The sequence below is a fragment of the Zalophus californianus genome, chromosome 7 (genome assembly GCF_009762305.2).
Source record: "Zalophus californianus isolate mZalCal1 chromosome 7, mZalCal1.pri.v2, whole genome shotgun sequence".
Taxonomy (NCBI): Eukaryota; Metazoa; Chordata; class Mammalia; order Carnivora; family Otariidae; genus Zalophus; species Zalophus californianus.
Genome location: NC_045601.1, coordinates 130,439,755 through 130,454,021, shown reverse-complemented (window position 1 = coordinate 130,454,021; position 14,267 = coordinate 130,439,755).

Here is a 14,267-nt window from a genome sequence, read left to right as displayed (position 1 = left end):
ACATTTCTTAAGTGATTATTCTATGCCAGGCACTATGCTAAATACTTTTCACATATGACCCAATTTTATCCTCTGTCAAAAGGTATGACCACTCATCATGGAATGTGCTTGAGATTTTTCTCTTCCTCTCCCCAACTCTCCTGCTTGTGCTCTCTTCTTCTGTCTCTCTCTCTCTCTCAAATAAATAAATTAAAAAAAAAAAAAAGACATGACCACTGTTCAATGCCTGAAACAAAAAGCTGAAATTACTGCTGAACAAGGGATAGCTGTGCTTACAAACCACACAGTCTCTGAGCAAGGCTGTGAGCTGCACTTGTATAGGGTTTGGGCAAACGTCAAGTACAGAGACAGCGCATGTTCAGAAGCAGAGGTCTTAGGAATGGGTTGTTATTTAGCTCTGGAGACAGAGTAATTCAAGTAAGACAGTTGTTGGTTGGCTGACCTTCAGAAGTATGGTCAGTGCTGTGAGGCTGTTGCTAGTTGGCTGTTTTTGAGAACTGTGATCTGTCACTGATTGGTTTACTGGTTATTGTAGCAAGTTGTCATTGATCAATTAGGATTACCTGTTGCCAAAGCCACAGAATGACTGGTACTTTCCTTAAAGTGGAGTTATCTTTTTTATTCTCACACCACAGAATCCCATGATTCAGTTCCATTATCATCCTCTTCCAGAGATTTAAGAAACTGAGACTAAAAGAAGTAACTTGTTTCAGTCACAGAATTATAAGATGGAGGCTTAAATCCAGCTCTCTCAATTGCCAAGGCTCTGTTCTTTTTTTTTTTTTTAAAGATTTTATTTATTTATTTGACAGAGAGAGACACAGTGAGAGAGGGAACACAAGCAGGGGGAGTGGGAGAGGGAGAAGCAGGCTTCCCGCTGAGCAGGGAGGCCAATGTGGGGCTCGATCCCAGGACCCTGGGATCATGACCCGAGCCGAAGGCAGACACTTAACGACTGAGCCACCCAGGGGCCCCAAGGCTCTGTTCTTAAGCAGTGAGTTATATACACTTACTGATACCAGAGATAGGACAAGGTGGAAAAGATACTGCTCTACCTGGCACTCATCATACCTTGAGTATATTAGGTGAGGTAATAGTAACCTGGATCATATTCAGAAAATAATGAGGAAGGATGGGAAAATGAAAATAGTTTGTTGTTTGGTGTATTAGGGTTCTTCAGAGAGACAGAACCAATAGATAAATTTCTAGAAATATATAAGAGAGAATGAGAGAGAGAGAGAGAGAGAATGAAAGAGAGATTTTAGGGAATTGGCCAACATGATTGCAGGGCTTGGTAAATCAGAAATCTGTCAAGCAGGCCCACAGGCTGGAAATTCTGGCAAGAGTTGATGTTGGAATCATCTTGAGTCCAAATTCCACAGGGCAGCAGGCTGAAAACTCAGGCAGGGTTTCTATGCTACAATTTTGAGGCAGACTTGGATCTTTGGGCAACTTTAGTCTTTCCTCTTAAGGCCTTCACCTGACTGGTTGAGGCTCCTTCACCTGATAGAGGGTAACATGCTTTACTCGAAGTCTACTGATTTAATGTTAATCACATCTATGAATACCTTCACCGAAACATCTAGAATAATTTTTGACCGAACAACTAGGGACCATAGCCTAGCCAAGTTACTCATAAAATTAACCGTCACACTTGATAAAGGTGGATTCAAGGGACCAGGGATATTTAGCTAGAAGAAAAGACTTAGATAGGACATGGTAAAGTCTAGAAATATTTAGATGTAATCTCACACAGAGATGGAATTAAGTACTATAGTGCGGAGCTTAGGGGCATGGTCTTCACACAAAACTGCAAATAGTGAGCATAAGAAAGGATGCTGCCCATGCCTGCACAGCGGTATAGTGGGGGCTGGTGTTTGGGCCCAGCACTTTTGTGCACTGTGAACACGGGGCAGGCAGCTCCTTTTGTGGGAAGACTGGAGGGCTGCAGCCCCTTTCCCTCAGGGTATCTCAAATCTCTCCTTCTTGCTTATGGACAAATGTCCTAAATTACTTGGAAGACTTGTATGGCAACATAGGAAATATGTGCTTTACAATCTGAAATAAGTAAGAGTGAAGGTGGGACAGAAAACAGGATGTCTTCTAGAAGTTTCCTCAGAAGCAACCCATTGAAGGTAAAGAGGAAAAGACTGGAGAAAAATGCACCGGATTAAGCAAAAGTATTTTGTTATCATAGAGCCTTTTCCACGGGCCTTGGAATCCACGAATCAAGCCAAGCCCTCTGAAACTGAGCACATCCTTAGAAGGAAGATAGGAGGTGAGACTCCAGCATTTCAAATATCGATTCCCATCACACATCCCCTGTTTTGTATCCCTTCGTGACGTGTTTAGTACAAGAGCTCAGCTCCAATTTACAAACTGCCTATCCATAAAACATAGCTTAAAACACTTACACTTTGGAGTTTGGATATGTTTTGACAAAACTTAATTAGCATAACATAAGATTAGATAAGATTATGCATTGTAAAAACTAAAACATTTTATATGGAGAAGAAAAGAGGACTAATAATATGCAAAGGTAATACAAAAGACCTTGTCTACTCATCAAAATGGTAAGTTTACTGTAGTTACCTGTAATTCTTACTCTGCTACTAGCAATCTGGTAGCCAATGACATTCTTCTACACTCTGCACTGCTGGTGGAAAATACTGGAGATACATCTGTGATTGTCAGCTACGGCCAGGAGACCCTGGAGGTTCAGTTCTCTGGTGAGAAAGTTGCCTTGAGTTTGTGAAATGAGCCATTTGCTGAGTTTGAAGGGAGTAGCAAGTGGTGACAGAATACCAAATGCTATCGGTGACCTGTATCAGTTGTGCAAATGCCAGGAAAATAATTTCAAGGTGATTTCTCAGGTATTTGTAATAGATTATAAATCAAAAATGGCTGCTGGCTGATAACATCATGCACTTCACCTTGAACGTGTAGGGTATTCTTTGGACTGTAGGTATGGAAGCTCTCAAAAGACATAAACATGTCTTTTTTAATCCAGCAAAGAATGGAAAAATCTAATTTGAACTTCTATAACTACCTCTTCTTCTTTAAACTGTTCTCCAAGGGAAATTCTCAAGTAAGAAACCAATTCTAAAATGTAAAAATAGAGTAAGGGATGAAATCTCCATTCTTTTACTGGACATTTGCAATGGTAGGTGACCCTGCTACACTGCAGGATTCAATGGACAGCAAGGGATATTTGTGAAGTAGGAATACTTTCTAAAAGTTGCATTCACAGCTTTTTGGGTCTCTAAATAATTCTGGCATCGTAACCTGTTAGAGTCTACTCTCCACTCCCACTCAATTGGCTGTGGAATCACAGATTCTTCATGCCAGGTTATGCAGACGCTCCCAGGAAGAGGTCTGTGAAAGTCAGGGTTCTCCAGAGAAACCAAGAGGATGTGGATATAGGTATATATGTGTGTATATATGAATGCAGGTACTACATACACATACACATACACACACACATTTACTTTAAGGAATTGCCTTGTGTGATGTGGGGGCTGGCAAGTCTGAAATCTGTAGAGTAGGCTGGCAGGCTGGAAACTCAGCAGGATTTGATTCTACCTCAGTAGTCTTGAGGTAGAACTCCTTCTCAGAGAAACCTGTTTTTCCTCTTAAGGTGTTCAACTGATTAGATGAGACCCACTCACTTTTGGAGGGTAATCTCCTTCAAGGTTAACTGATTGTGAATGTTAATCACATTGACAAACTACCTTCACAGCACATCCAGGTTAGTGTTTGACTAAACAACTGGGCATCAGAGCCTAGCCCAGTGGACACATACTTCAAATGTGACCCCATCACAGGGTCATTGGCTGAGGGCGCTCCAACGTCCACTCTTGTCCCAACTGCCTGGAATACCCTTCCCTGAGATACTCACACGGCTGGTTCTTCTGGTCATTTCATTCTCAGCTCAAATGTTGTCTTCACAGGAGTTTCCATGACCATCTATTCTTATCCAGCTCCCTTTCCACCTCCCTTCTTTCTATCCCCATGCCCTGTTTCATTTTCTTCATGGAAATTTTATTTTCTTCGTGGAGTTGTGTTTTTTTTTTTTTTATTGTTTCTCTGTCCCACCAGAATGTAAGGTCTATTACAGCAGGTCCATGACTATCTCATTCATCATTTGCTCATGTCCAGAACAGTCCTGGCATAGAACAGGTACTCACGCAGTCAGTGTCTGTACAATTAATCAATAGAGCCAAAGAGGCATGTAACTCATTCTATTGTTAAATAGCTAATTTACAAGAAACTTATGAAAATGTTGTTACTTACGCTGACCTGAAATTGCCTCTAGATGAAAAGTCATCCCTTAGTCCTAGATTTATCTTTTGGACCACCCAAAATTATTCTGTTTCTCATTCTATATCTTTAAGCATTTGGATACAGTATTTTTGGCTCCTATTAATTGTTTCCTCTCCAGGCTAAATGGCTTCAATACCTCCTATATTATGGTTTTCAGAGTCTCCCCTGATTTGTTTGTATCCAAATGAAAGACTGCTCTCTTAAGGCAAGCCTGCCAGAGTGGGACATATTATTCTGGGCATGTTGTGAGCAGCACAAGTAGTAAGATTGCTACTTCCAAGACCCGAGCATTGTAACTCTATTAATTTGACCTAATGGATCATTATAATTTGTAGGAGTCATATCACACTCCTAAATACACAGAAACATGCTTCTTGATGGTGGCTAGAAATTTACTGAACACCTGTCTGTGCTGAGCACAGTACATTGTGGGATTTTAAAATATATGTATCTGTCTCAAGAAGTTTATAATCCAAGAAGAAGAAAAAACTACTACACATAATCAGAATTTTCAGAGCTGGAAGAAAGTTTCAAGGACATCTAGCCTCATCCTCTCTGTTGATGGAAAAGGCAGTGGGGCCCCAGGGTAGCCAGTGATGAAATGATAATAAGCAAGACAGAAGAGAATGTAATTGAGTGATCAATCATGTGGTGTGGACAATAAGAGCAGTAAAAGAAATTCAGAGGGGTAAGAAAATCAGTGGCACTTTGAGTGGCTGGTAAGAACCTCACAGAAGAAGGAAGCCTGGGCCTTGGGGTATGGAGAGAATTTGACAGATGGAGGACAGAGAAAGCTTTTGGGAAAAGTGAGCCCTGAGAGGCCACCAAACAGGACAGAGCATGGCATGTTCTTGAGACAAACTCACAAGAACAGATGGTATTTATATAAAATACCAATGTGTTACATAACATGTAATTAATTAAATTATAAAAATAGACTTTGTAAATGTAATATTAAGGTTTTACAGAAAGCCTACAGACTAGGGAGAGCCCTTAGCAGACACCAGATAATATGAGCTAAACTCTATGGATAATTCAAATGTAAGTATCAAGAAGAAGCTGTGAACAGTCATAACTAACCACATATCAAAAAATGTGTATATCACTGTGTTATTTATATGATGTTTTTCTTCTAAAGCCCTAAGAGTACTAGAGAGTAGCAACAGTCCAGTGAACATGGTAGAAAAATAACAGTGTTTAGAAAAGAAGAAACTGATTCACAGAAAAGAATTTGGGTTCTCTTAAGTTTTCTTCTGACTTTATTCTCTACAATTGTCGTAGCACAATCTGAAAAAAGGAAAAGAGAAAGAGAGAGGGGAGGAGGAAGGAAGGAGGAAGAGGAAGGAAAAAGGGAAGGAAAGAAGGATTTAAATCCTGTGTTCTAGAGGTGGTTGCACAACATTGTGAATGTATTAAGTGCCACTGAATTGTTCACTTTAAAATGGCTAATTTATATTATGTAAATATCAGCTCAATTTTTAAAAAATCTGTGTTACAAGTTCAGAGGAGGTATTATAATAATATGGAAATAGAGACACCTACAATTTTTTCTCTTATTGGTTTATAAAAATAACGCCTACATTTACTCATTGGATTCAGATGATTCAGTAGTACACTGGTCTCGAATGTGGGGTGGAGCAGTATAGTGCTACGGAAATACCTCTCAATCCAGAATTAAAAAAAAACAAAACCCTGTATATAATTATGGTCTTGAAATTGGCTATGTACCTTAGATTGAGTCATGTAATCACCTTAAATGTACTTTCTGCATTAGTACAATGGAGATAGAACTGTTGTAAGGATCAGCTATGGCAATGCTATGTATATTCATTCAACAAATGCTTGGAGCTCCTACTGTGTGCTAGACATTGCCTTGACACTGGAGATAGAGCAGAGGACAGCTGGCTCAAATCCCTGCCCTCACTGAGTTTACATGCCTGTCATGGAGATTGATGATGTACAAGATCTCAATACGAAAATATATAGTATGGCATCTAGTGATAACTGCTAAATAAGGAAACAGAGCAGACAAGGGAGATTGAAAAGCATGTGTTAGTAGGAGGTGTGCACATTTAGATGGAGAGGCCACTAAGAATGAGCCCTTTGGGTTAAGATCTGAAGAAAATGCAAAGGCTGGCCATGTAGACAAATGGGGTAAGAACGTTCCAGGAGAGAGAATAGCCAGTGTTCAGCATGTTTGGAACAGCCAGTTTGCTGTACCTGGATAAGTAAGGGGAGAGTAGTACAGACAAGGTAGGGCTTTTTAGATCTTTATAAGAATTGTGACATAGGACTTACAGAAGAAAACATTGGAGGGTTTTGAGCAGAGGGTCTTCATCTAATATGTGTTTTAACAGAATTGCTCCAGCTGTTGTGTTGGGAAGAGATTGAAGACGGATAAGCATAGAAGCAGAGCAACAAGTTGGAAGGTTACTGCAATGACATGGGTGAGAAATGATGGTGGTTTGAACCAGGGGTGCTGAGACGTGGTCAAGTTCAGGGCATATCACAAAGGTAAAGCCTTTGGATTTTGCTGTAAAGAGGAGGAGAGAGAAGATTCGAGGATGACACACCAAATATTTAATCTGACAACTGAAATCATGGGATTGCCATTAGCTGAGATAGGAAAGGCTGATGGAGGAACACTTTGGGCAAATGCAGAAGGAGAGAGTATCAGGAGCTCAGTTTTGAACATGTTAAGTTCAAGCTATTAGATTTCTAAGTGAAGCATTGAAGAGGCAGTTGGGTCTATGAGCCTAGAGTTCAGGACGGAGGCACAGGCTGGAGACACAAATTTGGGAATCGTTGGCATATAATGATACTTGGCATTCACAGATTGTAAAATGCTATTCCAATATACAACATTGTTACCTAGCCATTACTCATGAATATAACACAGCAGCAATCACTGCCCCACTTATTTTTTCTTGCTGGAAAATAGGGCATATGCAAGTGTTAAGTTTTTCTTGTTCTTCTCAACTACTTTATTGCTGATCTTAAATACTAAGAAGTTCAGAGGTTCATAATAAGCTTTAGGCTTGCAAAGTATTATCAATTGGAAGTTCTGAAAAGGCCCTGTAATGTCACTCTCTTCAAGAATGCTTATCTTCCTAGGGACTGAAAAGCTCAGATGTGAAATGCACAGTCTTAAAGAAGCCTTAAGCTGCTAGATCAGCCATTGTCTTGATAGTAATCACGTACTGAAGGATATACTGCCAATCTTTGATAAGAAATATGCTGGTAGTTAAAAACGTACACACTTTTGAACATTCTATTCCATAAAAAGAATTGAAAGAAACCTCTGCTAAGATTTAACCACTGAAAAAATGATTTGAGAATGAAACAAAAATGTAAAACTCAAGGATGAGAGTATATGGGGGAATTCCAAGAATACTGATTCTATTAAACCACTGAAATCTTGATTTATGTTGAGAATCAGAATATATATTTTGCCATTTTGCTATTATAGATCTACATGTCAATTCAAAAAAATACAAATAGAAATATTTGGGGATCAGAAAATACAATATTGTTCTGAAATTTTTGAAGTATCACTACTTAAAAAGCAAATTCTTGAATTTCTTGTTCTGGAAATGGTGGAGTGGCTTGTATTGGACTCACTCTCTTTCAGGTAACAGTTCAAAACTCTGGGCAAATACAAAGTTTAATTATCTGAAGATCCTGGAAAGTCACCAACTTTAGGTAGATATCGGAGGGCATTGGACCCTGGAGAGAAAGGACCCACGCCAGCTGTAGTTCTTGTTAATACAGCTCCTCTCCTGAGAGCACGCCCTAGTCCACAGGATGAGAAGCAGCTAGAACCAGAGCGTGACGCTGTGATGTTTTTGGCTTGTCAGAGGATGGGGTGTGGGGCTGGCAAAGCAGCTGGAAATTGAGGGCGGAGTCTTGGAAAATCAGGAGCCACGGAGAGTATACCCCAAATTTGTATAAACTCACACTGAATTCTTGCCTGAACCCTGAACTTGTGCTTGCCTAAGTAGACCAGCATAAAGCAACAGATGGAAACTTGTAAAAAGCTGAGCAAAGAATCCTCTGCTGCCCACTGCATGGGACACCAAATTCGGAGTTTGCATCTGTGCAAGTTGGAAGGGTCTCATAAACACTGTAGGCTTTCCACCAAAACCCTACAAGGGCCACAAGGAGTAAAGGTTATATTCTAGTTCTAAAGAATTTACCCTAAAATTTATGGCAAAACTAAAACAAACCCATCTTTGGCTTCAAGCATAAATTAAGTCCATATGTACAAAGCGAACGTGGAAATAATGAAGCAATGAGTGATAGAATTCAAGTTGCCCCAAAGTTAAAAATCTGGAACTGTGTTTGTCAAGGTGAGGAAGTGGGGAGCTGTTGAATTGGTTGCTCTCTTCATTTCTAGTAAAAATAACAGCAACATGCTTTCAGAACTCTCATTTCTCATAAGTAATTGTGGGCCAATTGCTTTATTGTATAATCATGGTTAGCTAGCAGAAGCAGCTTAGTCTTAGCTCAGCAGCAAATATTTCCAGTTTTCAAACTCTAAACATATTTCAGCTGGCTCTAAGATAATTCACTAAGAAGCCAGACAACATAAAGAATTCCTTAGAATTAGTATTTTGACATAACCAAATCCCCACTGCAATAGGCAATGTGACCAGGAAGCCATTACATTTTGAAAGCTACTTTTAATTTATTTTCTAAAAGTACTTTTTTCTTTATATATCATATAGGAAATATATGTACTTTATGTAGTTCTTAAAACTTAAATAAACACATATCAAAATAAATACCTCTAAAATCTCTGCATGAAGCTGATTAAAAACTACGCTTACCAATCAAAGACTTGTGTGGTATTTTTAAAATATGAATTTACCTCCTGTGCCTAAAAAAGCTGCATTGATTTCTTGAGGTTTTTTTTTTTAACATAATCTCCCCCAAATATGACCCAAATCAAGAAGTATGCTTCTTAAGAAATCAAAAAAGCTAGGAATAAAATTTGGAATTTCAATAGTCACTTGTCTTGATGATGTCCCACTAGCATTTTTAAGATTTTATTTCAGAGGTTTTAAACTTCATTTTGGGCAAGACCTTGATGACATATCATCTTACAGTAAAATCGTCTAAGTCAGTGAATAAAACATAAACAAAGTTGCTGGACCTAGAAACATATTGATAAAGATCTGTTCCACAAATCCGTATGACAGAAGCAAACATACTTGAGGTGATATAATTTATTACTTCCTCCGAAGCAGGACAGTCTCTAGACTTTTTGTGACAGAAATGAAGTGAACTGAAGAGTCTGTTTAAAACATAACTCAGTGAAGTAGTGCTTCTTGACAGATAGGCCAGATCTCAGGTTCCCATCCCTGCCCTGTGGCCCTTCAAGGCAGTTATGGTCATCCACAGGGATGTTTTGTGCCTGAAGCTCCAATCAAGTGTTCTGAGTTTAATGTCTTTTGATCTCCTAGATATGGGCCCTCCCTGGAAACCTCTGGGACCTCCCTGAGGAGGGTGCAAAGGGTCCCAGTACTGGGATGGCGCTTAACCAAGATGCTGTTGTGTATCACTGAGTGACACTGATATCCTTGCTCCGGTAAAAAGCTACAAGCAGTGAATGTTGGTAAAAACCAACACCTCCAAAAAAACCAAACCAAACTAAAACAACAACAAAAACAAAACAAAAAAACACAACACATTCACATATATTCTTGCTTCTGGGGAAAATCTACTTACATGGTGACATAGAGTGGTTTTCTTTGTTTAGAGTTGAAAATTGTTTGTTTAAGGAACTGGTTTCTTCAGTGATACCAGCTTTTATTTTATAATAAAATTTTTGTTTTAAAAATAAAGTGGAAAGTGTTGCCTGGGTGGCTCAGTCCGTTAAGCGACTGCCTTTGGCTCAGGTCATGATCCTGGAGTCCCAAGATAGAGTCCTGAATAAGGCTCCCTGCTCACCGGGGAGTCTGCTTCTCCCTCTGACCCTCCCCCTTCTTGTGCCCTCTCTCTCTCTCTCTCAATCATATAAGTCAATAAATAAATAAATAAAATCTTTAAAAAAAATAAAGTGGAAAGAAATCCAGCAAAAGTAACCGTAAACACAGGAAGACAATATTTATTCTCTCCTTTTAAACTTGCCTGTGTTTTCCAATTAGTTTATATTTTAAAAAGTGAAAATAAATGTTAATTTTTTTAAATAAAATTTTAAGTGCTTCTAACGCAAAGCAGTTGCTCAGAAAAACAGATCCAAGAAGGAAGTTTTTTTTTTTTTTAAAGATTTTATTTATTTACTTGACAGAGAGAGAGAGACAACGCGAGAGAAGGAACACAAGCAGGGGGAGTGGGAGAGGAAGAAGCAGGCTTCCCGCTGAGCAGGGAGCCCGATGCGGGGCTCGATCCCAGGACCCTGGGATCATGACCTGAGCCGAAGGCAGACGCTTAACGACTGAGCCACCCAGGTGCCCCCCAAGAAGGAAGTTAAGAATATCTCTATAAAAACATAAGTGAATCAAACCTAAAAGATGTAGCACTTACTAAACTGTACATTTCTCCAGAAAAATGCAAATTCCTTTTCTAAGAACATGAGCTGCTAAAGGACAGAATCTGTATCATTCATTCATTCATTCAACAAATGTTTATTAAGTACGTACTATGTGCCAGGCACTCTTCTAGACGTTATAAAAACAACAATGAACAAATCACATGAAATCCCTGCCCTCTGAGACTATAATCTGGTGGGGATGGAGGGGAAAACAAACCATAAGCAAAATGAAAAATTAATTATACAGCATATTATAAAGTGGGTACGTGGCAGGAAGAAAAATAAAGCAAGTAGGGTCATTCTTAAAATTATGACCATGTAAAATTTGCTTTGAGTTTAGCTAAAATTTGACCATGCTCTTATGTAGTTGATAAATTTCTGTAGAAAATAATTTAATTTAAATCCAAATCATTTGAGGTTAGCTGGGTCAGAGTTGGGAGCTGAGGAAAAAGTTAAAGAGGACAGCATGGTAAAAAGTGTATTGAACCAGGAATGTTCTGAGCCCTCAGGCACTAACTGAACTTCATGGCACGTATTTGGCATTGAGACTGAGGGAAGAATTGAATGGGGGGGGGCTGGACTGACTGGATGGCCCTACATCCTGCATTCCGGGGTGCTAGGGGAAGGCATGGAAAGATGGGACAGCTAACTTCAAACACTGGAAAGGTTAACACGTGAGAGAAAATGTAAGTCTTCTCTATGGTCCTGTATAAGTCAGGAACACTTGGATCTGTAAGTGGAAATGAAAATCAAATGACTAAGCAATAGGAGGAATTTTCTAGCTCTTACAGTTGAAAAGACCAACAGATTCAGGCATGGCTCTCTGCAGGTGCTCAAATGCTGTCGTCTGGAAACTGTCTCATTCCCTCAGAGCCCTGCATTCTGCTGTGTTCGTTCTCAGCAAGGACATGAGCAAAGATGGCCCCCAGCCAGTCTGTCCTCATTTTATGCTAAGGATCTGTAGCAGAAAAGGAACACCTTTTCCCCAGTATCTCACAATCCTGTGCCCATCTACATAATCCAGTCTCTGAGAGTGAGTAGCTCACATGCCATCCCTAAAGCTGAACCACACAGACAAGCGTCAGAGGTGTCTCCCCAGGAAGACCTGAGGGGGAGAAGTAAATGCTAGACAGGCAAAAACAAGGGATCCACTGCAGATCATACAGGGTGAAATTCAGAGTAAGCTCAGAATCTACAAAGTAACATGCTGCCATTCAATAAAGGGACAATGTAAGCCATCAGAACCCACACAAATTCAGACTAGAGGAGGTAGTGAGTTCTGTCAGAGTAAGTTCAATCAAAGACTTGCATTTCTAAGATTGCTAAGGTTTCACTCAGTCCACTGACTCAATCAATCAACGGATTGCTTTGTGATTGGACACCGCAACACCTATCTGTCTCTACTGCTCATTCAAAACTATTTCTCCATCCTACCATCATATCTCACTGCAAATGTCTCTTGGCTAGCCTCCCTATTCCCCGCTTGTCTCCCTACAGTCCATTCTCCACAGGGCAGCCAGAGGTAACATCCATTTACTCACTCAACAAATACTTATCGAGCACCCGGTATGTGCCAGGTACTGCTCAAGGGAAAAATACATTGGTGACCAAATACATAAACCTCTGTCTTCAGGGAGTTTCTGTTCCAGTGGGGGGAGGCAGAAAGAAAACAACATAAGCCAGTAACATATATGATATATTAAATGGTGAGAGATGCTAAAAAGAAAAAATAGTGGTGCCTGGGTGGCTCAGTCGGTTAAGCATCCGACTCTTGATTTCAGCTCCGGTCTTGATCTCAGGGTTGTGGCATTGAGCTCCTCATCACGCTCCACACCCAGCACGGAATATACTTCTCCCTTTCCCTCTGCTCCTCCCCCAGCTTGTATTCTCTCTCTCTCTCTCTCAAGTAAATAAATAAAAATAAATGAATGAATGAATGAACAAATAAGTAAAATAGAAAAAAGAGAGCAAATGGGTGTGCATGAAGTATTAGCAGTGGGTAGTAAGGATGGTCAGAGAAGACTTCACCGAGAAAGCTATTTTTTAAACAAAGACTAAAAGGAAGTGGGGGACTGAGCCACACAGAAATCTGCGGGACGAGGATTCCATGCAGGGGGAAAGCCAGAGCACACACCCAGAGGCAGGAGCTCTGTAAGCAACAGTGAGAAGGCCAGTGTGGTGAAGCAGAGCAAATAAATGGAGACTATGAAGACATGAAGTCACCCAGGGAGAAAGGTGGCCAGAGAAACTTTAAGGTTTTAGAGGTCATGATAAGGACCACAAAACAGAGAGGGGAGCTGTCGCAGGGTTTTAAACAAAGTGATGAAATCTGTCTTGTGTTTTAACAGGAGCACTTGACTGCTGTGAGAATAAACTGGAAGTGAGCAAGGGTGGAAACTGATGTCCAGTTAGGAGACTATCGCAATAATCCAGGTGAGGGCTGAGGTTGGCTTGAGTTAGGACAGTGACAGTTGGCAGGGAGGGGAGGGGGCTGGTGTTCAAAATGTAAATCTGATTCTATCACACCCTACTTAATTCCCTGCAAAATAATTTATCTTATGACACACACAAAATATCTAAACTCTTCCCCAGACCCACAAGGCTCTATGTCATATAGGTATTGCCTCCTTTTCCAACCTCGTCCCCTACCGTTCTCGCCCGCTAGCAGCTGCCCTTCCTGTCCTTTCCTCCGTCATACCCTTCCCCCTAGTCTGTCTCCTTTTCTCCTGCAGGTCTCGCCTTACGTGTTTGTCTCAGACAGGACTTTGAGAGTAAACTTCTGGGAGTCTTGTTCAATATTGTACTCCCCAGTACCTAGAACAGTGCCCGACACATAGTAGATGCTCAATGAGGTCTTGTTAAATAATTGTACTGCAGATGGATAACTATTTTCCCTTTAGCTTCTGAAGAAATAGCACATAGACAGGTAGATAGATAAAGAGACAGATAAGGAGGAAATGACACCACTGATGATGCTTCCATAGGAAACAGAGCCCACCTGTACGTACACAGACTCTGAATTTATAAAATGCAAACACAATCAGGACCATAATAACTGCCAAGTTCTCTACACTTACTTCAGACGAGAGTTATTTTTCCCCCTGTCCAAGGCTAATTCTTCCTCCAGCCCCAGTTCATCTTCACAGCCCCACTCCTTACTCCAGGTTCTTGCTCAGTTATTCTTCCCCCTCATATGTCTCCATTGTCTCTCACTACCAGTTATGCTCCCAACCTTCTAAACCTCCTGAAATCTTTCTTTTTGAAGAAGAGTGTCTTTTCTCCCCTTTACTAATTCATCCCTTTTCCCTTTCTTCACAACAAAACTATTTTCAACTCCTTGTACCATGTACACTACCCAACCCACTTCAGTCTCGCCTCCATTTCATTAAAATAATGAATGAATGAATGA